Genomic DNA, 27,479 nt, shown 5'->3' with positions numbered 1-27,479 from the left:
TGATTTGTTTTTTAAGTTGTACATGAAGGATATTTTTGCAGAGTCTCAGTTTAGTTTTTGTCCCATTTTGTGAATTATTGTTTGGCGAGTGGACCCCAGACGTCACAACCATAAAGGGAAATGGGATCTATAACTGATTCAAATAGTTTTTTGCCAGATCCTAATGGTATGTCGAATTGTATGTTCCTTTTGATGACAGAAGGCCCTTCTTGCCTTGTCTCGCAGATCGTTCACAGCTTTGTGGAAGTTACCTGTGGCACTGAGCTTTAGGTCGAGGTAGGTATAGTTTTTTGTGTGCTCTAGGGCAACAGTGTCTAGATGGAATTTGTATTTGTGGTCCTGGCAACTGGACCTTTTTTGGAACACCATCATTTTTGTCTTACTGAGATTTTGATTTATTCAAATCAAACAGTTCAACTTCAATGAACAACTATTTAGTCTCATCTGTGTGTGTTTGTGTGTGCGTGCGCGCGTGTGTGTGCATGCCTGTGTGTATGTGTACTGGTGTGTGTGATTAGCAGGTATTGATCGAAGGCTGGGTGGACGCCATGCAGATATAAAGAGCATTTTGAGCTCCATCAGTTCAATCATCACACAGACACACACACAGACACAGCGAGGCACTGAATTGCACAGCCAAGGGCCCCCCACCCCCCTCAGCTACAGGGAGGCCAACCCTTTATAAACATACAGAAGGAGCTGCAGAGAGGATTCCCCCTGTAGACTGCTCCCACAGCCATGACACACACACACACACACACACACACACACACACAGATACATCACATTTTATTTGTCACATGCGCCGCATGCAATAGGTTTAGAACTTACCGTGAAATGTTTACTTACAATGCACTTCAAGCCCTTAACCAACAATGCACTTCAAGCCCTTAACCAACAATGCACTTCAAGCCCTTAACCAACAATGCACTTCAAGCCCTTAACCAACAATGCACTTCAAGCCCTTAACCAACAATGCACTTCAAGCCCTTAACCAACAATGCACTTCAAGCCCTTAACCAACAATGCACTTCAATAAATAGAGTTAAGAAAATATTTACTAAATAAACTGAAGTAAAATTCTTATTTTTTAAATTACATAACAAAACCGAGGCTATATACAGGGGGTAGTCAATGTGTGGGGGTACAGGTTAGTCAAGGTAATAACATATATACACACACACCCAGAAACACACACACACACACACACACACACCACAGACACACACACACACACACACACACACACACACACACACACACACACACACACACACACACACACACAGACACACACACACACACAAATAGGGAGCACCCCCTATCCACATCGATGGGACAGCAGTGGAGAAGATGGGAAGTTTTAAGTTCCTCTGCGTACAAATCATGGACAAACTTAAATGGTCCACCCACACAGGCAGTGTGGTGAAGAAGGCGCAGCAGTGCCTCTTCAACCTCAGGAGGCTGAAGAAATTTGGCTTGTCAATAAAACCCTCACAAACTTTTACAGATGCACAATTGAGAGCATCCTGTCGGGCTGTATCACCGCATGGTACGGCAACTGCTCCGCCCACAACCGTAAGGCTCTCCAGAGGGTGGTGAGGTCTGCTCCGCCCACAACCGTAAGGCACTCCAGAGGGTGGTGAGGTCTGCTCCGCCCACAACCGTAAGGCTCTCCAGAGGGTGGTGAGGTCTGCTCCGCCCACAACCGTAAGGCTCTCCAGAGGGTGGTGAGGTCTGCTCCGCCCACAACCGTAAGGCTCTCTAGAGGGTGGTGAGGTCTGCTCCGCCCACAACCGTAAGGCTCTCCAGAGGGTGATGAGCTCTGCTCCGCCCACAACCGTAAGGCTCTCCAGAGGGTAGTGAGGTCTGCACAACGCATCACCGTGGGCAAACTACCTGCCCTCCAGGACACCTACACCACCCGATGTCACAAGAAGGCCATAAAGATCATCAAGGACAACAACCACCCGAGCCACTGCCTGTTCACCCCGCTACCATCCATACAGGTGCATCAAAGCAGGGACCGAGAGACTGAAAAACAGCTTCTATCTCAAGGCCATCAGACTGTTAAACAGCCACCACTAACACAGAGAGGCTGCTGCCTACATACAGACTTGAAATCATTGGCCACTTTACAGTTTTTTTCGATTGCTAAACGACAGTGGGCACAACTGGAGTCACATGTGCAAAACTCTAACTACAGTCTGCACTACCAACAGTCACCTGAGCTAAACAGTTCACATCACCTGCAAAACTCATTCCAAGCAACACAACTCTTAACACATGGCTCAAAACACGCTCAGTGCAGCCAAACACTATGCACAACCCTCACTGAGATAACACACACTGTCACTCAGAACACACTGAGAGTAAAAACACTAGCATCAAACACCAATACAGAAAATACAAACTTTTCATCTTTACAGTTTGAACAATTTCAGTGACTTCATACAAAGTAATATTTTCTTCAAAGAAAAGAGTGACATTCTTTCACATGATTTATTAAAATTTTTAGAACATAACAATTCTTTAAGGTAACTGAAAATTAGCAGTTTGATTCAATAGTCTGTAGTAATTTACGGAATTACAGTAATGAGAAAAAAAGGTAGAAACTAAAAGTACATACTGTAATTCGAACAAATAATTGAGGGGCTAATCCTGCCTCTCTCTAGCATCAGGCCACAGGTTTTCTTCAACATCACATCTAATGTTTTCTCTTGCCATGCACCTGGGGAAGAACCTTCTGGAGTGCCTTATCCATCCCTGGCAGTCCTCTGGACTCGTGTCCTCACATCCGGCACGCATGGCTTCCAAAAGAGACATTTGGTCATGTGGGTGGTGACCAAACACTTTCCACCTCCAGGCAGAGAAAAACTCCTCTATTGGGTTGAGGAAGGGTGAATATGCAGGCAGGTACAAAACCATAAATCTGTGATGTGCTGCAAACCAATCTGTGACAGCTGCAGAGTGGTGAAAAGCAACGTTATCGCAAACTATGACAAAAACTTGGGGGTTTCTTACTGGCTCCCCCTGTTCTGCTGGCACTAGCTGAGCATAGAGCTGTTCTAGGAAAGCTATAAGCCTTTCTGTGTTGTATGGGCCAATGAGTGGTGTGTTGAGAAGCAAACCATCATTGGCCATTGCAGCACACATGGTGATATTTCCCCCCGTTTGGCCTGGAACCTCCACAGTGGCCCTTTGACCTATAACATTCCTTCCTCTGCGCCGTGTTTTGGCATGGTTAAATCCAGCTTCATCGATAAATGCAAATGAATGTGGTCTTTCCAGTGCTTCCACCTCCATTACTCTCTGAAAAACAGTAAGTGCACAGTTTTACTGTAGAAATGCTAGTGTTTTTTTTTACTGTAAATATTTTGTAAGGCTGTGTACGTAACCTCAGATGTCTTACCTGGGCATATTGGTATCTTTGCTCTTTTACCCGTTCACTGTTTCTCTCGAACGGTACAGTGTATAACTGTTTCATTGTAACTTGGTGTTTCTTTAGGACTCGAGCAATAGTTGTTGTGCTGACAGAATTAACATTTTCAAATATATCATTATCAGCCAGCACTATCTTGAATCTCCCGCAGTTTTATTCCATTGTTGACAACAACCATGTCCACAATAGCATTTTCCTGCACATCTGAAAATATTTTTCCTCTTCCCCCTGTTGGGGGCAGCCTTTGGGTCCTGTTGTAAAAATATATTTTACAGTCAAACTTACTGTAATATATATCTGTGTAAATATTCTATAATTGCAATACAAAATAGATTCCTGTAATGTTTTCATTTACTGTAAGGATGTAACTCTCACCTGTTTGCATGATGGAAAATTCGCATTACAGATGCCACTGTGGATCTTTGCAGATTGGGTTGCACCCTCAACCCTGCCTCTCTCAATGAGAGACCATGGTTCACGACATGGTCTATAAGTGTAGCCCTTATTTCATCTGAAATAACAGCTCTTTGTCTTCTTTGTCTTCCTCCACGCATCTGCCCTCTCCCTGCCACCCTTCTCCCTCCACGAACCCATCTTCCTTGTTCCATTTCCAAAATGAGTCTTTCTGAGCTCTACCTATATATACTGTAATATGTGTGTGTGTTCACTAACAAGTCTAAAACAAGACACCTGCTTAGCCTTTCAGATGAAATTGCAATCAGCAGTGTTTGAAAGGCACAAGGCTGAAATCTATTCCGTTTTGAATGTGTGGTTCACAGTTTTGACAGCAGTGTGTTAGCATTTGAACAAAGTGCTGTAAATCCACAGTGTTGTGCAGGTTGTGGTTAAAGTCATGGGATAAGTGTGTAGAGTTTTGAAAACTGTGTTCAAGCAATGAAAAACGAACTAGAGTTTGGTCCACATGAACTGCTGCTGTGCAGACTGTAGTTAGAGTTTTGCACATGTGACTCCAGTTGTGTCCACTGTCGTTTAGCAATCGAAAAAAACTGTAATAAATGGATCACTTTAATAATGCCAGTGTAATAATGTTGACATATCTTGCCTCACTCATCTCATATGTATGTACTGTATTTTATACCATCTATTGCATCTAGCCTAAGCCACTCTGTCATTGCTCATCCATATATTTATATGTATATATTCTTATTCCATTCCTTTTCTTAGATTTCTGTGTATTAGGTAGTTGTGGAATTGTTAGATTACATGTTAGATATTACTGCACTGTCGGAACTAGAAGCACAAGCATTTCGCTACACTCGCAATAACATCTGCTAACACCATGTGTATGTGACCAATAACATTTGATTTGATTTGATTTGACATATATACATACACACAGACACACACACACACACACACACACACACACACACACACACACACACACACACTACATGGGGCGACAGGTAGCCTAGTGGTTAGAGCGTTGGACTAGTAACCGGAAGGTTGCAGATCCAATCCCCGAGCTGACAAGGTAAAAATCTGTCATTCTGCCCCTGAACAAGGCAGTTAACCCACTGTTCCCACTGTTCCTAGAACATCATTAAAAATAAGAATTTGTTCTTAACTGACTTGCCTAGTTAAATAAAGGTAAAATAAAAAAATTAAAATATCCATTCTGAGCACAGCCACTAGTCTAACTCTGCTGTCCCACATTGTTGAATGCTGTATTCATTGGTGTGAGCAGTCTGGTTTGGTTGAAGACAAACTGATGAACAACAGAAGAGTTGTGTTAACTCAACAACACAACACACAGACACACACACAGACACACAGACAGACACACACACTCAATTACACATCGATAAACACATACTCAATTACACAGTGACAGATACACACACTCGATTACACACCGATACACATCATTACACCTCTATACACCCAATTACACACAAGGAGTGTGGGTATCTGGCCTGGCAAAGCGGTTTAATGTGCTGACTGAAAAGGGACTGATAATTATTTGTTTGTTTACCCCACTGGTCTGAGCTGGTCTCAGGAAGAAATGACGAGTCCTCATTGTCCTTCACCAAGTTAAGACTGAGTCAAAATGTATCCGAGACCAAGACAAGACCGAGACACTCAATATGTGGTCTCGAGACCAGACGCGAGTACTACAACACTGGTGTATACACTAGTGCAGGTATTCCCAAACTGGGGTGTGCGCAATGCCGTCGGGGGGTAAGCCAAATAAAAATGTGATTCACACAATGTCGAATACAGGTAGCCTAGTCAAATAATTAACATCCAATCAAATCAACCGTTACTCTCTCGTGGGAATTCCACTAACGGTCCGTATGGAGCCAAACGTAGCTGCTGCTTATTCCGTTTGCTCAAAAATTGATAAATGGTTCAAAAAAGTAAGGCCCGCGTCCATAGAGACACATACCAGCTCTACTGGTAGTACTGCTACTACCAGCAGTGCTACACCTGCACCTGTCGATGAAACAACTTGTTCTGCGTCCATAGAGACACATACCAGCTCTACTGGTAGTACTGCTACTACCAGCAGTACTGCACCTGCACCTGTCAACGACACAAGTTGTTCTGCTTCCACAAACACATCCAATGCTAGCATCAGTAATTCTACATTTGTTGTTAGCCCAGCTAGCATGGACACTGACAGTTGTGAATCTGATGCACCCAACGAGCTACTGCCCCCTTACCTGGGAAAGCACCGAACAACAGACAGGGACATTGGACCATCAAAAAGGTGCAAATTTAATGAGAACTACATTGATTTGGGGTTCACATATATTGTGAGTCCTGCCTTTCGTCAGCCACAGTGTGTTATACGTGCAAAAGTACTATATCACAACTCGATGAAACCTTCACTCAGACATTTAGAAACAAAACATCAATTTGTCAATTTGAAAAATAAGGCATACTTATTTTCCACCATAATTTGCAAATAAATTCATTAAAAATCCTACAATGTATTTTTTTTCTCATTTTGTCATAGTTGAAGTGTACCTATGATGAAAATTACAGGCCTCTCTCATCTTTTTAAGTGGGAGAACTTGCACATTTGGTGGCTGACTAAATACTTTTTTGCCCCACTATATGTGAGAGTGGATTCTCGGCCCTCATTAGCATGAAAACTAAATGCAGGCACAGACTGTGTGTGGAAAATGATTTAAAACTGAGACTCTCTCCAATACAACCTAACGCTACAGAGTTATGTGCATCTTTTCAAGCACACCCTTCTCATTAACCAAGTGCTTCTCAATTATTTTCTGTTACGCCCCCCCCTAGGAAGAAGTAAACATTCCGTGCCCCCCAACTCTCCGCCGCGACTGTAAATAGTATCATTTGTCTATAAAATTGTTATAAGTACACCTCTGCATAATATTGATTCCTTATTAACATTAAAGAAAACAAAAAAACAAAAAAGAAAGAAATATAGATCAACTTACAACAAAGAATAACTTTATTAACATTGTTTTTTAGTCTGTAACAGAAAAGACTTAAAGTGCATCAATTTGCCTGAAATTTAAATAAATATAATCAACTATAAATATAATCAATAAATAATAATACATTCAAATTGATCAGCAACATTAACTCAGGAGCACAATATATGAAACACTTTGACCTATAAAGCAAAAATGAATAAAACAATTTGTGATGATTTTTTCAAATCAAAATGAGGAAGTCACGATTAATGGCTACAATGAGCACGTTTTGCAGAACACAGCTTTCCGAAGCGGGGTTTGAAGCATGATACTGCAACTCTCAGCTCCTGCTCAATGTCTAGCTGGGACCTGCACTTGGTCTTCAGTGCAGCAACAGCAGAGAAGCCAGTCTCACAAAGATAAGATGTTGCAAAAGGAAGAATGCCCATGGCCCTCTGCCCTAAGAGTGGATACTGCCTCTCTACACTCAGCCAGAATTCACTCAGTGTCTGTGATGTGAACCTCAGTCTCAATGTGGAGTCAGACGTCATATCAATGAACTGGTCCTCCTCTGCAGAGCTGAAACCAGTTGGAGCTGGTGCATTGAAAGGATCTCTCACCCAGTCATATTGGGAACTGTTTTCAGGGAAGTACTTTTTAAAGAATCCCATCAGTGATGAAATATGCTCCTTAATATATGGAATAACTGAGGTGGCATCATAGTTAGTAGTGTCAATAAATTCATGCAGGTTATTGAATGAATCAGTATTTCCTTCATCAAGTCGCCTGCCCCACATAGCAAGCTTTCGAGTGAAAGAGCTGATCTTGTCTGTGACCTGAGGGAGGTGTTATCTTTCCCTTGAAGCTGTAGATTTAGTTCATTTATCTTTCCAAATATGTCACTCAGGTAGGCCAGTTTTGCCAGGAAGTTCTCATCACTACATTTTTCTGCGAGGTCATACTTGTGCTCCTGCTCCGAAAACATTCTTATCTGCTCTTTGAGCTCAAAAACTTGGGACAAGACTTTTCCTCGTGACAGCCACCTTACTTCACTGTGAAACAGCACAGCTTGATGTTCAGCTCCCATCTCCTCACAGATAGCAGAGAAGACTGTTTTTTTAGTGGTCTGGTCTTTATAAAATTGACTACACCTACAATGTCAGTCATAACCTCACTTCATTCAGAGGAAAGGTGCCTTGATGCCAGTGCTTCTCTGTGTATAACACAGTGTGTCCACTCAGCATTAGGTGAGGCCTTCTTGATGAGTGCCCAAAGTCCTTTTCTCATCCCTGCCATGGTCTGTGCACCATCACTGCAAACACCAATGCAGTTCTCCCACTTTAGCCCATTCTCATTCAGGAAGCAGTCCAGCATTTTGAATAGCTCTTCAGCTGTGGCTCTGTCTCTGACATATTTACAAAAAAGTAGATCCTCACACAGGGAGTTTGTCATGTCAAAACGTACATAAGAGATAAACAAACAGTCTTTGTTGCTGTCAGTTGCTTCATTGAACTGTAAGGCAAAACGTTTGTCTTTGAGTTTATCTACCAGCTGTTCTTTAAGATCGTTAGCAATGTCATGTATACGTCTGGCGACAGTGTCATTGGACAGAGGGATAGTTGTTATTTTTGCAGCACTTGCGTCATCCAGCATGACAGAGACCATGTCTAATGCTACAGGCAGTATCAGCTCCTCTGCTATGGGGGTTGTTGCACTGAGCAATTTGGTACGCCACCTTATATGATGCTAACAGTGCTGGTTTACTGAAGTAGCATTCACAAAGCGGGACGATTGTTGGCAATATCTGGCACGTTTTCGCTGAAAAAACTCAAGTGGCGTATCAGCGTGATTGGGGTGTAATGTCTTTGTGACGCCTTAATTTATTTGGCTTCATGCTGTCCGCTGCCAACATTTTTAGACACAGTAAACATACCGGTCTTTCCTCGTCTCCCACCGTAGTCACAGTGAAGCCAAGCGCTACATACGCTTCGTCATATCTCCTCGTCTCCCACCGTAGTCACAGTGAAGCCAAGCGCTACATACGCTTCCTCATATCTCCTCGTCTCCCACCGTAGTCACAGTGAAGCCAAGCGCAACATACGCTTCATCATATCTCTTCTCCCACCGTAGTCACAGTGAAGCCAAGCGCTACATACGCTTCCTCATATCTCCTCGTCTCCCACCGTAGTCACAGTGAAGCCAAGCGCTACATACGCTTCATCATATCTCTTCTCCCACCGTAGTCACAGTGAAGCCAAGCGCTACATACGCTTCATCATATCTCCTCTTCTCCCACCGTAGTCACAGTGAAGCCAAGAGCTTCATCATATCTCTTCTCCCACCGTAGTCACAGTGAAGCCAAGCGCTACATACGCTTCATCATATCTCCTCGTCCCCCACCGTAGTCACAGTGAAGCCAAGCGCTTCATCATATCTCCTCTTCTCCCACCGTAGTCACAGTGAAGCCAAGCGCTTCATCATATCTCCTTTCTCCCACCGTAGTCACAGTGAAGCCAAGCGCTTCATCATATCTCCTCTTCTCCCACTGTAGTCCCAGTGAAGCCAAGCGCTTCATCATATCTCCTCTTCTCCAACCGTAGTCACAGTGAAGCCAAGCGCTACATATGCTTCCTCATATCTCCTCGTCTCCCACTGTAGTCACAGTGAAGCCAAGCGCTACATACACTTCTCATATCTCCTCGTCTCCCACCGTAGTCACAGTGAAGCCAAGCGCTACATACGCTTCCTCATATCTCCTCGTCTTCCACCGTAGTCACAGTGAAGCCAAGCGCTTCATCATATCTCCTCTTCTCCCACCGTAGTCACAGTGAAGCCAAGCGCTTCATCATATCTCCTCTTCTCCCACTGTAGTCACAGTGAAGCCAAGCGCTTCATCATATCTCCTCTTCTCCCACTGTAGTCACAGTGAAGCCAAGCGCTTCATCATATCTCCTCATCTCCCACCGTAGTCACAGTGATGCCAAGCGCTTCATCATATCTCCTCTTCTCCCACCGTAGTCACAGTGAAGCCAAGCGCTTCATCATATCTCCGCATCTCCCACCGTAGTCACAGTGATGCCAAGCGCTTCATCATATCTCCTCTTCTCCCACCGTAGTCACAGTGATGCCAAGCGCTTCATCATATCTCCTCTTCTCCCACCGTAGTCACAGTGAAGCCAAGCGCTTCATCATATCTCTTCTCCCACCGTAGTCACAGTGAAGCCAAGCGCTACATACGCTTCATCATATCTCCTCTTCTCCCACCGTAGTCACAGTGATGCCAAGCGCTACATCATATCTCCTCTTCTCCCACCGTAGTCACAGTGAAGCCAAGCGCTTCATCATATCTCTTCTCCCACCGTAGTCACAGTGAAGCCAAGCGCTACATACGCTTCATCATATCTCCTCTTCTCCCACCGTAGTCACAGTGAAGCCAAGCGCTTCATCATATCTCTTCTCCCACCGTAGTCACAGTGAAGCCAAGCGCTACATACGCTTCATCATATCTCTTCTCCCACCGTAGTCACAGTGAAGCCAAGCGCTACATACGCTTCATCATATCTCCTCTTCTCCCACCGTAGTCACAGTGAAGCCAAGAGCTTCATCATATCTCTTCTCCCACCGTAGTCACAGTGAAGCCAAGCGCTACATACGCTTCATCATATCTCCTCGTCCCCCACCGTAGTCACAGTGAAGCCAAGCGCTTCATCATATCTCCTCTTCTCCCACCGTAGTCACAGTGAAGCCAAGCGCTTCATCATATCTTTTCTCCCACCGTAGTCACAGTGAAGCCAAGCGCTTCATCATATCTCCTCTTCTCCCACTGTAGTCCCAGTGAAGCCAAGCGCTTCATCATATCTCCTCTTCTCCAACCGTAGTCACAGTGAAGCCAAGCGCTACATACACTTCATCATGTCTCCTCGTCTCCCACCGTAGTCACAGTGAAGCCAAGCGCTACATACGCTTCCTCATATCTCCTCGTCTCCCACCGTAGTCACAGTGAAGCCAAGCGCTACATACGCTTCCTCATATCTCCTCGTCTTCCACCGTAGTCACAGTGAAGCCAAGCGCTTCATCATATCTCCTCTTCTCCCACCGTAGTCACAGTGAAGCCAAGCGCTTCATCATATCTCCTCTTCTCCCACTGTAGTCACAGTGAAGCCAAGCGCTTCATCATATCTCCTCTTCTCCCACTGTAGTCACAGTGAAGCCAAGCGCTTCATCATATCTCCTCATCTCCCACCGTAGTCACAGTGAAGCCAAGCGCTTCATCATATCTCCTCATCTCCCACCGTAGTCACAGTGATGCCAAGCGCTTCATCATATCTCCTCTTCTCCCACCGTAGTCACAGTGAAGCCAAGCGCTTCATCATATCTCCTCATCTCCCACCGTAGTCACAGTGATGCCAAGCGCTTCATCATATCTCCTCTTCTCCCACCGTAGTCACAGTGATGCCAAGCGCTACATCATATCTCCTCTTCTCCCACCGTAGTCACAGTGAAGCCAAGCGCTTCATCATATCTCTTCTCCCACCGTAGTCACAGTGAAGCCAAGCGCTACATACGCTTCATCATATCTCCTCTTCTCCCACCGTAGTCACAGTGATGCCAAGCGCTACATCATATCTCCTCTTCTCCCACCGTAGTCACAGTGAAGCCAAGCGCTTCATCATATCTCTTCTCCACCGTAGTCACAGTGAAGCCAAGCGCTACATACGCTTCATCATATCTCCTCTTCTCCCACCGTAGTCACAGTGAAGCCAAGCACTTCATCATATCTCCTCTTCTCCCACCGTAGTCACAGTGAAGCCAAGCGCTTCATCATATCTCTTCTCCCACCGTAGTCACAGTGAAGCCAAGCGCTACATACGCTTCATCATATCTCCTCTTCTCCCACCGTAGTCACAGTGAAGCCAAGCGCTACATACGCTTCATCATATCTCCTCTTCTCCCACCATAGTCACAGTGAAGCCAAGCGCTTCATCATATCTCGTCTCCCAACGTAGTCACAGTGAAGCCAAGCGCTACATACGCTTCCTCATATCTCCTCGTCTCCCACTGTAGTCACAGTGAAGCCAAGCGCTACATACACTTCATCATATCTCCTCGTCTCCCACCGTAGTCACAGTGAAGCCAAGCGCTACATACGCTTCATCATATCTCCTCATCCCCCACGTAGTCACAGTGAAGCCAAGCGCTTCATCATATCTCCTCTTCTCCCACCGTAGTCACAGTGAAGCCAAGCGCTTCATCATATCTTTTCTCCCACCGTAGTCACAGTGAAGCCAAGCGCTTCATCATATCTCCTCTTCTCCCACTGTAGTCCCAGTGAAGCCAAGCACTTCATCATATCTCCTCTTCTCCAACCGTAGTCACAGTGAAGCCAAGCGCTACATACGCTTCCTCATATCTCCTCGTCTCCCACTGTAGTCACAGTGAAGCCAAGCGCTACATACACTTCATCATATCTCCTCGTCTCCCACCGTAGTCACAGTGAAGCCAAGCGCTACATACGCTTCCTCATATCTCCTCGTCTCCCACCGTAGTCACAGTGAAGCCAAGCGCTACATACGCTTCCTCATATCTCCTCGTCTCCACCGTAGTCACAGTGAAGCCAAGCGCTTCATCATATCTCCTCTTCTCCCACCGTAGTCACAGTGAAGCCAAGCGCTTCATCATATCTCCTCAACTCCCAACGTAGTCACAGTGAAGCCAAGCGCTTCATCATATCTCCTCATCTCCCACCGTAGTCACAGTGAAGCCAAGCGCTTCATCATATCTCCTCATCTCCCACCGTAGTCACAGTGATGCCAAGCGCTACATCATATCTCCTCTTCTCCCACCGTAGTCACAGTGAAGCCAAGCGCTACATACGCTTCCTCATATCTCCTCTTCTCCCACCGTAGTCACAGTGAAGCCAAGCACTTCATCATATCTCCTCTTCTCCCACCGTAGTCACAGTGAAGCCAAGCGCTTCATCATATCTCTTCTCCCACCGTAGTCACAGTGAAGCCAAGCGCTACATACGCTTCATCATATCTCCTCTTCTCCCACCGTAGTCACAGTGAAGCCAAGCGCTTCATCATATCTCTTCTCCCACCGTAGTCACAGTGAAGCCAAGCGCTACATACGCTTCATCATATCTCCTCTTCTCCCACCGTAGTCACAGTGAAGCCAAGCGCTTCATCATATCTCTTCTCCCACCGTAGTCACAGTGAAGCCAAGCGCTACATACGCTTCATCATATCTCCTCGTCCCCCACCGTAGTCACAGTGAAGCCAAGCGCTTCATCATATCTCCTCTTCTCCCACCGTAGTCACAGTGAAGCCAAGCGCTTCATCATATCTTTTCTCCCACCGTAGTCACAGTGAAGCCAAGCGCTTCATCATATCTCCTCTTCTCCCACTGTAGTCACAGTGAAGCCAAGCGCTTCATCATATCTCCTCTTCTCCAACCGTAGTCACAGTGAAGCCAAGCGCTACATACGCTTCATCATATCTCTTCTCCCACCGTAGTTACAGTGAAGCCAAGCGCGTCATCATATCTCCTCTTCTCCCACTGTAGTCACAGTGAAGCCAAGCGCTTCATCATATCTCCTCTTCTCCCACCGTAGTCACAGTGAAGCCAAGCGCTACATACGCTTCCTCATATCTCCTCGTCTCCCACCGTAGTCACAGTGAAGCCAAGCGCTTCATCATATCTCCTCTTCTCCCACCGTAGTCACAGTGAAGCCAAGCGCTTCATCATATCTCTTCTCCCACCGTAGTCACAGTGAAGCCAAGCGCTACATACGCTTCCTCATATCTCCTCGTCTCCCACCGTAGTCACAGTGAAGCCAAGCGCTACATACGCTTCCTCATATCTCCTCGTCTCCCACCGTAGTCACAGTGAAGCCAAGCGCTTCATCATATCTCCTCTTCTCCCACCGTAGTCACAGTGAAGCCAAGCGCTTCATCATATCTTTTCTCCCACCGTAGTCACAGTGAAGCCAAGCGCTTCATCATATCTTTTCTCCCACCGTAGTCACAGTGAAGCCAAGCGCTTCATCATATCTCCTCTTCTCCCACCGTAGTCACAGTGAAGCCAAGCGCTTCATCATATCTCCTCTTCTCCCACCGTAGTCACAGTGAAGCCAAGCGCTACATACACTTCATCATATCTCCTCGTCTCCCACCGTAGTCACAGTGAAGCCAAGCGCTACATACGCTTCCTCATATCTCCTTGTCTCCTACCGTAGTCACAGTGAAGCCAAGCGCTACATACGCTTCCTCATATCTCCTCGTCTCCCACCGTAGTCACAGTGAAGACAAGCGCTTCATCATATCTCCTCATCTCCCACCGTAGTCACAGTGAAGCCAAGCGCTTCATCATATCTCCTCTTCTCCCACTGTAGTCACAGTGAAGCCAAGCGCTTCATCATATCTCCTCATCTCCCACCGTAGTCACAGTGAAGCCAAGCGCTTCATCATATCTCCTCTTCTCCCACTGTAGTCACAGTGAAGCCAAGCGCTTCATCATATCTCCTCTTCTCCCACCGTAGTCACAGTGAAGCCAAGCGCTTCATCATATCTCTTCTCCCACCGTAGTCACAGTGAAGCCAAGCGCTACATACGCTTCATCATATCTCCTCTTCTCCCACCGTAGTCACAGTGAAGCCAAGCGCTTCATCATATCTCTTCTCCCACCGTAGTCACAGTGAAGCCAAGCGCTACATCATATCTCTTCTCCCACCGTAGTCACAGTGAAGCCAAGCGCTACATACGCTTCATCATATCTCCTCGTCCCCCACCGTAATCACAGTGAAGCCAAGCGCTTCATCATATCTCCTCTTCTCCCACCGTAGTCACAGTGAAGCCAAGCGCTACATACGCTTCCTCATATCTCCTCATCTCCCACCGTAGTCACAGTGAAGCCAAGCGCTACATACGCTTCCTCATATCTCCTCGTCCCCCACCGTAGTCACAGTGAAGCCAAGCGTTTCATCATATCTCCTCTTCTCCCACTGTAGTCACAGTGAAGCCAAGCGCTTCATCATATCTCCTCGTCTCCCACCGTAGTCACAGTGAAGCCAAGCGCTACATACACTTCATCATATCTCTTCTCCCACCGTAGTCACAGTGAAGCCAAGCGCTACATACGCTTCATCATATCTCTTCTCCCACCGTAGTCACAGTGAAGCCAAGCGCTACATACGCTTCATCATATCTCTTCTCCCACCGTAGTCACAGTGAAGCCAAGCGCTACATACGCTTCATCATATCTCCTCTTCTCCCACCGTAGTCACAGTGAAGCCAAGCGTTACATACGCATCGTCATATTTCCTCATCTTAGCTTTCGGGAGACTTACGTTTGTCTCATTATCTCCGTCTCTCTCTGCCTTTCTTTTCATCCCTGTTAAATATTTTTCCATGGTGTCTCTCAAGGGTTTGTTATCTGCACTTCATATCTCCTACTCTGTGCTCTGTGCTCTTGTTCGGTGCAAAAAAAACCTCACACGCGCCCCCCCTGGCGTGCCCTCCCTCACACGCCCCACTATTTGAGAAGGACTGCATTAACCTGTGGTGAGTTATTCTCAATTTTCGATGAACAAATAACGTTTTAAATGTAAAATGGCTAAATAAAGTTCAAAATGATTGATTATTATTACATTATTATTTGTGTCCTGGTCCTATAAGAGCTCTTTGTCACTTCCCACGAGCCGGGTTGTGACATAAACTCACACTCATTCTTATGTTTAATAAATGTACTGTATAGTGTGTGTGTGGCAGGCTTACAATGATGGCAAAAAACAACATTTGAGAGTGTGCTGACCCTGGTGCTAGAGGGGGTACAGCTGACCCTGGTGCTAGAGGGGGTACAGCTGACCCTGGTGCTAGAGGGGGTATGTAGCTGAAGGTTGAAGGGTTACAGGACTATAAAATGTTTGGGAACCACTGCCCTAATGCAACACTGGTGCTACAGCGGAAAAACAACAACATATCATGGATTGTGGGTGTTAGTGGCTGATGGAAGCCCCATAACCTCTCTCTCACTCTCTCACTCTCTCTCACACACACACAAACACACACATGTAGAAGGGACCTGTGTATGAGAGAATAAGATGTGTGTGTTACTAGCTGGGACCAGATATCGTGGGAGGAGGGAAAGAGGAAGAGCAGGGGAGTTCAGGTTCAGGAAGGAAGAGAGGGCAGGGGAGTTCAGGTTCAGGAAGGAAGAGAGGGCAGGGGAGTTCAGGTTCAGGAAGGAAGAGAGGGCAGGGGAGTTCAGGTTCAGGAAGGAAGAGAGGGCAGGGGAGTTCAGGTTCAGGAAAGAAGAGAGGGCAGGGGAGTTCAGGTTCAGGAAGGAAGAGAGGGCAGGGGAGTTCAGGTTCAGGAAGGAAGAGAGGGCAGGGGAGTTCAGGTTCAGGAAGGAAGAGAGGGCAGGGGAGTTCAGGTTCAGGAAGGAAGAGAGGGCAGGGGAGTTCAGGTTCAGGAAGGAAGAGAGGGCAGGGGAGTTCAGGTTCAGGAAAGAAGAGAGGGCAGGGGAGTTCAGGTTCAGGAAGGAAGAGAGGGCAGGGGAGTTCAGGTTCAGGAAGGAAGAGAGGGCAGGGGAGAGTTCAGGAAGGAAGAGAGGGCAGGGAGTTCAGGTTCAGGAAGGAAGAGAGGGCAGGGGAGTTCAGGTTCAGGAAGGAAGAGAGGGCAGGGGAGTTCAGGTTCAGGAAGGAAGAGAGGGCAGGGGAGTTCAGGTTCAGGAAGGAAGAGAGGGCAGGGGAGTTCAGGTTCAGGAAGGAAGAGAGGGCAGGGGAGTTCAGGGGAGTTCAGGTTCAGGAAGGAAGAGAGGGCAGGGGAGTTCAGGTTCAGGAAGGAAGAGAGGGCAGGGGAGTTCAGGTTCAGGAAGGAAGAGAGGGCAGGGAGTTCAGGTTCAGGAAGGAAGAGAGGGCAGCGGAGTTCAAATGGCTCAGAGATGTGGGTAGGATAGATGGATCATGGTGTTTTAAACATCAGAGATGTGGGTTTGATTGGATGGATCATGGTGTTTTAAACATCAGAGATGTGGGTTTGATTGGATGGATCATGGTGTTTTAAACATCAGAGATGTGGGTTTGATTGGATGGATCATGGTGTTTTAAACATCAGAGATGTGGGTTTGATTGGATGGATCATGGTGTTTTAAACATCAGAGATGTGGGTTTGATTGGATGGATCATGGTGTTTTAAACATCAGAGATGTGGGTTTGATTGGATGGATCATGGTGTTTTAAACATCAGAGATGTGGGTTTGATTGGATGGATCATGGTGTTTTAAACATCAGAGATGTGGGTTGGATAGATGGATCATGGTGTTTTAAAGATCAGAGATGTGGGTTGGATAGATGGATCATGGTGTTTTAAACATCAGAGTTGTGGTTTGGATTCCCACAAGTGATACATTGCTTTCTATACAAGAATCTGCTAAATGACCAGATGATTAAGTTAGGAGAGGAGGGGAGAGGTGGAGGAAGAGAGAGGAGGAGTAAAGAGGTACAGAGACTAGTGTAGGCACAGTAAGTCTAATCTGATGGTTATTTACCACTAGAGAGGAATAACACACAACACAAAACAGTCACTGGGGAAGCAACATAAATACTCTCTCTACCTTACAGGGAGGGAGAGAGGGAGGGAGAAAGAGAGGGAGGGAGGGAGGGATATAATGGAAGTTAGAGGGGGAAGTAAGAGACAGCGGGAGAGAGAGGGAGGGGGGTAGAAGACGGTAGGTTATCTGTGACTCAACATGGATGCCATCAACCTCATGCTGTGACACACACACGCACACACACACACACACACACACACACACACACACACACACACACACACACACACACACACACACACACACACACACACACATACTCGCATGCACTCTCCCACTACCATCCCAATGTCAAGGCTATATGTGTGTGTATAGGACGCAGAGTGACAGGTGAAGTGGGTGACAGCTGTGCGATCCCTCAGAATAGACATGTTCCATCACAGCACAGCCCTCCAAGATGGCCGCCCCTGAGGGGAAGTCAGGGCCTTCTGAGCAGGGTGTGAAAATGATCTATTGGTCCGACAGGCGACATGTAGGAGTCCCAGGTATTTAAAAAGCATAGTTATTCTCAGCTAGATAGACATTAGGCCCAGTGTTTTGGGAGATCCCTGCCTGGTGTTAACAGTAGAGTTGGCAAGGCAAGAGGGGGTGACACTCTGTGTAGGGTCAGAGGTCAAAGCTAGCCAGAACATATTAGAACATAGTCTCACCATGTGTGAATGGGAGAGAGAATATGCACAGGCGATTGAATAAAGAATGATGAATGCTACATAGAATTCTTCAGAACGCCATATACTGTAGAATGTTGCAAGTTCTAAAAACAACATCTGTAAAGGATGATGGACTCTGCTCTAATTCTACACTGTAGAATGCTATGAAACACTGAACATAAAATGCTACTGGATGCTATAAGGGTATATAATGGTGAATTACAGAACACTACATACTGTTGAATGGTATACAGAACGATATATAGAAACGGAGGAAAACAATGTGGAAATGAAAATACTATGGAACATGTATACAATTAAGAATGTTGAATAGAATGACCAGTTATTGAGAACATAATCAACTGCTAGGTTTACACTTGATAACTCATTATACGTAAATATTTCATAACTTGGAACCACACACATACACACACACATGCACAACCACACAAACATACACACACATACAAACACACACACACACACACACATACAAACAAACAAACAAAAACAAACAACACACACACACACACACACACACATACACACACACACACACACACACACACACACACACACACGTTGTCCTTCTGTTACTCTCCCCTCATTTCTACTCCTTTGCTAATTTTCATCTCTATTTTGGGAGGGAATTAGAGCAGCTGGAGTTTCCACACATACATGTGTTGCATACATCAACCCATACACACACCCATAATAATAGTAAATACTTGCATACCACGGGAAATATATTCACCTATTGTCACAACTACCTATTCTGACTATATTAGCTATGTAGAGAGAATGACAGATTAAAAGAGACAGACAGACAGACAGACAGACAGACAGACAGACAGACAGACAGACAGACAGACAGACAGACAGACAGACAGACAGACAGACAGACAGACAGACAGACAGTGAGGGAGAGAGACAGTGAGGGAGAGAGACAGTGAGGGAGAGAGACAGTGAGGGAGAAAAGGCATACAGTGCCTTGCGAAAGTATTCGGCCCCCTTGAACTTTGCGACCTTTTGCCACATTTCAGGCTTCAAACATAAAGATATAAAACTGTATTTTTTTGTGAAGAATCAACAACAAGTGGGACACAATCATGAAGTGGAACAACATTTATTGGATATTTCAAACTTTTTTAACAAATCAAAAACTGAAAAATTGGGCGTGCAAAATTATTCAGCCCCCTTAAGTTAATACTTTGTAGCGCCACCTTTTGCTGCGATTACAGCTGTAAGTCGCTTGGGGTATGTCTCTATCAGTTTTGCACATCGAGAGACTGAAATTTTTTCCCATTCCTCCTTGCAAAACAGCTCGAGCTCAGTGAGGTTGGATGGAGAGCATTTGTGAACAGCAGTTTTCAGTTCTTTCCACAGATTCTCGATTGGATTCAGGTCTGGACTTTGACTTGGCCATTCTAACACCTAGATATGTTTATTTTTGAACCATTCCATTGTAGATTTTGCTTTATGTTTTGGATCATTGGCTGGTTGGAAGACAAATCTCCGTCCCAGTCTCAGGTCTTTTGACTCCATCAGGTTTTCTTCCAGAATGGTCCTGTATTTGGCTCCATCCATCTTCCCATCAATTTTAACCATCTTCCCCGTCCCTGCTGAAGAAAAGCAGGCCCAAACCATGATGCTGCCACCACCATGTTTGACAGTGGGGATGGTATGTTCAGGGTGATGAGCTGTGTTGCTTTTACGCCAAACATAACGTTTCGCATTGTTGCCAAAAAGTTCAATTTTGGTTTCATCTGACCAGAGCACCTTCTTCCACATGTTTGGTGTGTCTCCCAGGTGGCTTGTGGCAAACTTTAAACAACACTTTTTATGGATATCTTTAAGAAATGGCTTTCTTCTTGCCACTCTTCCATAAAGGCCAGATTTGTGCAATATACGACTGATTGTTGTCCTATGGACAGAGTCTCCCACCTCAGCTGTAGATCTCTGCAGTTCATCCAGAGTGATCATGGGCCTCTTGGCTGCATCTCTGATCAGTCTTCTCCTTGTATGAGCTGAAAGTTTAGAGGGACGGCCAGGTCTTGGTAGATTTGCAGTGGTCTGATACTCCTTCCATTTCAATATTATCGCTTGCACAGTGCTCCTTGGGATGTTTAAAGCTTGGGAAATCTTTTGTATCCAAATCCGGCTTTAAACTTCTTCACAACAGTATCTCGGACCTGCCTGGTGTGTTCCTTGTTCTTCATGATGCTCTCTGCGCTTTTAACGGACCTCTGAGACTATCACAGTGCAGGTGCATTTATACGGAGACTTGATTACACACAGGTGGATTGTATTTATCATCATTAGTCATTTAGGTCAACATTGGATCATTCAGAGATCCTCACTGAACTTCTGGAGAGAGTTTGCTGCACTGAAAGTAAAGGGGCTGAATAATTTTGCACGCCCAATTTTTCAGTTTTTGATTTGTTAAAAAAGTTTGAAATATCCAATAAATGTCGTTCCACTTCATGATTGTGTCCCACTTGTTGTTGATTCTTCACAAAAAAATACAGTTTTATATCTTTATGTTTGAAGCCTGAAATGTGGCAAAAGGTCGCAAAGTTCAAGGGGGCCGAATACTTTCGCAAGGCACTGTACCTTCAAACATGAGAGATAGTTGCAACATTGTGTCTCCCTCTTTCATACCACTCAAAAACAGCTGAAATACACACCCGAAGTCTGTTTGTTCTCTAGCCTGGTAGCCAATTTGTTTGTTCTCTAGCCTGGTAGCCAGTCTGTTTGTTCTCTTTGCAGGTAGCTAGTCTGTTTAAGCTCCCTAGTTGTTGCCATGCCAAACACGAAAACACAATGTAATAGTTTCTCCTGCACTCAAACCCTGTTAGGATCAATACTCATCCATCAACTAACACTTGGGTTTGTCACACTGATGACACACACGCACACACAAACACACACAGATGCTCGCACACACACATGCATGCTCGCACACACATGCTCAATGCCGTCCGCGCTGATAAATATTCACAAGATGCTTCATCACTACAAATCCCTCTACTGTTTATGAAATTAGAATTAACTTCTTAAACAAAAGCATCTGACACACAATGGCGTCCATGCTGATCCATGTCTGTTCGAGTTGTGACACACATTGGTGTCTGATTCATAGAAGAGAAGACTTGTCTGGAGCTGGGATAAGAACCTAAATCAGCCTTTTCATCAGCTTCCTTTTTTCTCTCTTTCTACATCCTTTTATTTATCTCTCTCTTCCTCTATCCTCACTGCCGATCACACTCCCCCGGTGTACCACTGGAAGAACAGAGGAGCAGAGAGATGGGTGGGAGCATGAAGAGGGGAGACAGTTTCCCTCAGGCTATTAAAAAGAGGAGAAAGAAAGAGATTCAAACCAAGGAGTCTTCAGGGAGAAAGAGGAAGAGACAGCGAGAGGGAGAGAGAGAGGTAGAGAGAGAGAGGTAGAGAGAGAGAGAGAGAGAGAGAGAGAGGTAGAGGTAGAGGTAGAGGTGGAGAGAGAGAGAGAGAGAGAGGGGTAGAAAGAGAGATGTAAAGAGAGAGGGAGAGAGGGAGAGAGAGGTGAAGAGAGAGAGAGAGAGATGACATTTGTAATGTCTTTACTGTTTTGAAACTTCTGTATGTGTAATGTTTACTGTTAATTTTAGTTGTTTTTCACTTTATATATTCACTTTGTATGTTGTCTACCTCACTTGCTTTGGCAATGTTAACACATGTTTCCCATGCCAATAAAGCCCTTGAATTGAATTGAATTGAGAGAGGTGTAGAGAGAGAGAGAGGTGTAGAGAGAGAGAGAGAGAGGTAGAAAGAGAGATGTAGAGAGAGAGAGGTAGAAAGAGAGATGTAGAGAGAGAGAGAGGTAGAAAGAGAGATGTAGAGAGAGAGAGAGGTAGAAAGAGAGCTGTAGAGAGAGAGCGAGAGAGAGAGATAGAAAGAGAGATGAGAGAGAGATAGAAAGAGAGGACAGAGAGAGGTAGAAAGAGAGATGTAGAGAGAGAGAGAGGGGTAGAAAGAGATGTAGAGAAAGAGAGAGAGGTAGAAAGAGAGATGTAGAGAGAGAGAGAGATGTAGAGAGAGAGAGAGAGAGAGATGTAGAGAGAGAGAGAGAGAGGTAGTGAGAGAGGTAGAAAGGGAGATGTAGAGAGAGAGAGAGAGGTAGAGAGAGAGATGTAGAGAGAGAGAGAGATGTAGAGAGAGAGGTAGAGAGAGAGATGTAGAGGTAGAGAGATGTAGAGAGGTAGATGTAGAAAGAGAGATGTAGAAAGAGAGATGTAGAGAGATGTAGAGAGAGAGAGAGGTAGAAAGAGAGATGTAGAGAGAGAGGTAGAAAGAGAGATGTAGAGAGAGAGAGAGATGTAGAGAGAGAGGTAGAGGTAGAGAGATGTAGAGAGAGAGAGAGGTAGAAAGAGAGATGTAGAGAGAGAGGTAGAAAGAGAGATGTAGAGAGAGAGAGAGATGTAGAGAGGTAGATGTAGAAAGAGAGATGTAGAAAGAGAGATGTAGAAAGAGAGATGTAGAGAGGTAGAGAGATGTAGAGAGAGAGAGAGAGGTAGAGATGTAGAGAGAGAGAGAGAGGTAGAGATGTAGAGAGAGAGAGAGAGAGGTAGAGATGTAGAGAGAAAGGTAGCAGAGAGAGAAAGGTAGCAGAGAGAGAAAGGTAGAGAGAGAGAGAGAGAGAGAGAGATGTAGCAGAGAGAGAGAGGTAGAGATGTAGAGAGAGAGAGATAGAGATGTAGAGAGAGAGGTGTAGAAAGAGAGATTTAGAAAGAGAGATGTAGAGATGTAGAGAAAGAGAGAGGTAGAAAGAGAGATGTAGAGAGAGAGAGGTAGCAGAGAGAGAGAGGTAGCAGATAGAGAGAGAGGTAGCAGAGAGAGAGGTAGCAGAGAGAGAGAGGTAGCAGAGGGGAAAGGAAGAAAGTATCAGGAGGTGAATAGAGGTGCGCTGAGGGAAAGATTTCCCCTGAGATTATGACGCACAACACACACAAAATATCAGACACAAGTCAACACATACAGACACTGACATCACCAAACTGACGTCACCAAACTGATATCCAGGAACTATCCAGGAATATGACTACTGACTACTGTAGCCATCAACTGACCCATCGGAACAAATACCCCACACACCCCTCTGCCCCATCCTTCATCTTTGCTGTGCTAGGAAGGAAGGAAGGAAGGAAGGAAGGAAGGAAGGAAGGAAGGAAGGAAGGAAGGAAGGAAGGAAGGAAGGAAGGAAGGATTACGTAGTATTAGAACATGGCCAGTGCTTGCAAAAGGACAATGTGCTCCAGGTCTCCCACAGGGCCATGCACGCACGAGTACACACACACACAGACACAAACGGTACCAAATTAAATCTAAACACACAAACACACACAGCCAAAGGCCAGTCCAGCTAGCCTTATTACACTCACCATTACCCAGACAGATGAGATATCAGTAACCTCTCACTGCTGCTACTGGTACTGCTGCTACTGCTGCTACCTCTACTAATGCTACTACTGCTACTGCTGCTACTATTGCTGCTACTGGTACTGCTGCTACTGCTGCAACCTCTACTAATGCTACTACTGCTACTGCTGCTACTATTGCTGCTACCTCTACTACTGCTGCTACTGGTACTGCTGCTACTTCTACTGCTGCTACTGCTGCTATTGCTACTGTTGCTAATGCTGCTACTACTTCTGCTACTGCTGCTACTGCTTCTGCTACTGCTGCTACTGCTGCTACTGCTACTGCTGCTACTGCTGCTACTTCTACTGCTGCTACTGCTGCTATTGCTACTGTTGCTAATGCTGCTACTACTTCTGCTACTGCTGCTAATGCTGCTACTACTTCTGCTACTGCTGCTACTGCTGCTACTACTTCTGCTACTGCTACTGCTGCTAATGCTGCTACTACTTCTGCTACTGCTGCTACTACTTCTGCTACTAATAATGCTGCTACTACTTCTGCTACTGCTGCTACTGCTACTTCTGCTACTGCTGCTACTTCTACTGCTGCTAATGCTGCTACTACTTCTGCTACTGCTGCTACTACTTCTGCTACTGCTGCTACTGCTGCTAATGCTGCTACTACTTCTACTGCTACTTCTGCTACTTCTGCTGCTACTGCTACTGCTGCTGCTACTGCTGCTACTGCTGCTGCTACTGCTGCTACTGCTGCTGCTACTGCTGCTACTGCTGCTGCTGCTGCTACTGCCTCACACTGACCCAAACACACTACCCATACCCAACAGCTGAGCTACTTACTGCCTCCCTGCCCAGGAGTCACTAACCCACCAATCACTGACCCCAACACTAGCCTCGCCCACTACCATACCAAATACTAACCCTAACACTATTACCGCCCACTACCCCACCAATCACACAGCCCCCAAAGCCAACCATTTCTCCCATCAAGTTCAGCAGGTACAAATGTGAAAACATTCTGAAATGGAAAACAGAAATCATCATTCTAATTGGACAAGTTATTGGACAACCGTTTTTGAGCCTACAGCACCATGACAGTGGACACACCCATTGGGTCAGATGAACCCCTCCCCTTCGGCTCACCTTGTTGTAAACGCCCCAGGACAGCTCTGTCTCGATCACCATGACGACGATGCCAAACATTCCGAAGATGAGTGCGTAGTCACTCAGCCTCTTCCTCTTTTCGAACAGCGCCCTCCGGTGGCCCAGTTTATAACCAATGTTCTGGTTCTTACGTTTAGAACTAGAAGCCTTGGAGCAGCTCCCCCTCGGCCCTACAGCCCCAACACCTCCTACACATCCCTGCCTGCTCCCCCCTACCCCCCCACCTGTGCCCCCTGCACTGCTTAAACCTCCCCTACTCCCCACCAAGGCGTGGTTCTGATGGTATATTGACATCTGATTGGAGGATGAGTCGGTGATATCATAACCCCTCGCGTACGGCGAGTCCTCTTTTGATGAGATCACTATCTCTGGAGGATTCTGGGTTGGTTGATTGGAGGATGGCAAGGATGAGGAAGTGGGTGGAGCCTCTCTGTCCCGGTCCCGCCCTCCAATGGCAGTTGTGCCGGTAACAGGTGCTGCCCCGCCCTCTTTGGTGTCGCTGCCGCTGTCTGATTCGATGAGGTTGCGTCTGGATGCGCTGAGGCGACTGAGAGGTTTCATCACGCCACCTGTGTATTTACAGGAGCTCATGGCGATCTCTGTAAAAGGGTTGCTGTCTCTCCGATGGACCAGCGGGCTGGCCTGGCGGTGCTTACATCCCCTCTCTCTATCCCTGTCCCTCTCTCTATCCCTGTCCCTCTCTCTCTCCATGGAAGGGGAGTGTGAGGAGTAAAAGAGGGCGTTGTAGACTGGGGAGTTGTCTCCACTCAGGCTGTGCTGGGAACCCAGGCACGAGGAAAGAGGGGTGCTGGTGGGGTGAAGGGCATTGGGGAGCGGGGGCAGGGGTTGACCCCCCACTGAGGACAGAGGCAGTTTGGGGAGGGAGGCCTTGGGCATGTTAGGTGTAGTGGGGGACCCATTCAGCCGGTCCAGGCTGGATCCCCCCCTGTGGTTGGAGTGGTTTGATCCCGGGTAGTTGCCGGTCATGGAGGAGTGGGAGATTCCACTCAGAGGGAGGGGGAAACGCGGGTCCTCGTCCTCACTGCCTCCCAGGAGAGTCAAGCTCAGAGAGGGAGGGGGCTCCATGGTGGGGGCCGGAGGGCGACAGGCCGCTCTCTACCTAACGGAGAGACAGAGGGAGGAAAAGGAGAGAGAAAGATGGAAAGAGAAGTACAGAAGAAACATTAGAATTAGAAGAGAGATGGGGTTTAATTATGAAACAATAGAGAGAGGAAGGAAGAGAGAGATGGAGGAAGGGGGCGTGGAAAAGAGGGAGCACATGATGGTTGAGAAGTTGAAATTAGTAGAGAACTGATCAGCTTCGGAGAGAATATTGACTTTTTTATTGCACTGAGTCAACTGTCACTGTAACCCTCACATCTCCCCCTCCCTTTCTCTCTCTCTCTTTCTCCCACCTTCCACCAATCTCTGTCATACTAATGTAATCTGTTCTACATTCAGATAGGATAGACTATAGCAAATTATCTGTACGTGTACAAGGCAAATCCGATCATTAGTGAAAAAATATTATTTTCAAAGTATTGACTTTATTGAGCACAGTTGAATACTGGTCCCCTAGAATGCATGCTTCTGTCAAATCTGTGTTTATATGTATCCTATAGTTTACATGGCAAGGATCTTTCAATTCACTTTTATTCATTCTTAAACTACCTTCCTAAAATCTCACAGATTATCTCACACCCAGACACCATGCATTCTTTGTCTTTCTCTCCCCAAAACCCCCTCTCTCTCTCTCTCTCTTCCTCCTCCTACCTTCTCTTCCCCTTCTCTGTCCCCAGGTCAGTCGTGTTGAATCACTGGCTGGATGAAAATAGACCCCCACACTTTTTCTTTTTCATGTTGTCATGGCCATTCCATCATCTTTTGCTCCCCTTCTTCTAGGTGCGAGACCAGCGACAGGTCCTCACAGGAGACGGAGCGCTTTGATTTCTCCCAAATAATTCACTGGTTCCCTTCCTTCCCTCTGTGCTCGATGATTCCTTCCCTCAATTCGCCGTTGTAGAATCAATCAGTCTTTATCTCCGTCAGTCCAGGGATCAATGAATTGATATCACGCATATCGATTATTTCAAATGTCCTTAAAAATGAAAGAACTGAATAATCTTTCATGATTATATTATGAACCTACTGTTGATATGAAAATCTCCGTCAGCATTCTCACCATATAAAATAACTGAATCGCTAGACTACTCGACATCTACATGCAAACACGCTATGCTACAAAAAACAGGTAGCCTATAAATGACAAATATGATTTACTATGCAACTCTTCCTTTACCTCACTCACTCATTCTATCGCTCACACTGTCTCTCCGAATATGTCTCTCTCAACTTCACTCTCTCTCGCTTGCTCTCGCTCTCTGCCTCCCCTCCCTGTAATTCTCATTGGACAGTCACTGGGTAATTATGAAGACAAGAAAAACTACAAATACATTTTTATCACGACATCCAGACGTTTTTTCCCGTTGAACCCCATAACAACAACGCGAATATAAATTATATTACGCTATTATGGATCATGATCATATAGGCTAATATTACTACTCGTTTATGTAATGCAACTGTTACATTTGCACACAGTTCTCCGGGAAACGGTGTCATATAGCCTACATCCTCTCTGACAGCGTGCGGATGTCATTCGTTCTTGGGAGTGGCCAACACACAACTTTATATTTCTTGGGTGAACACGTTTTTAAAAAAAAATTTAAACAAAAATAAGTCTTATTTTCTAATATTTTATTTTACTTTATTTTTTATT

The 27,479-nt window shown here is 45.7% G+C and overlaps 1 pseudogene; it reads right to left on the bottom strand.

The window, feature by feature from the left end:
• The window catches only part of LOC112238066, a 131,420-nt pseudogene extending 104,145 nt beyond the window's left edge, over window positions 1–27,275 (bottom strand).
• Between the last annotated feature and the right edge of the window lie 204 nt (window positions 27,276–27,479).

Source organism: Oncorhynchus tshawytscha, linkage group LG03 (genome assembly GCF_018296145.1).
Source record: "Oncorhynchus tshawytscha isolate Ot180627B linkage group LG03, Otsh_v2.0, whole genome shotgun sequence".
Classification (NCBI taxonomy): Eukaryota; Metazoa; Chordata; class Actinopteri; order Salmoniformes; family Salmonidae; genus Oncorhynchus; species Oncorhynchus tshawytscha.
This window is presented reverse-complemented; position numbering and strand designations above follow the sequence as displayed.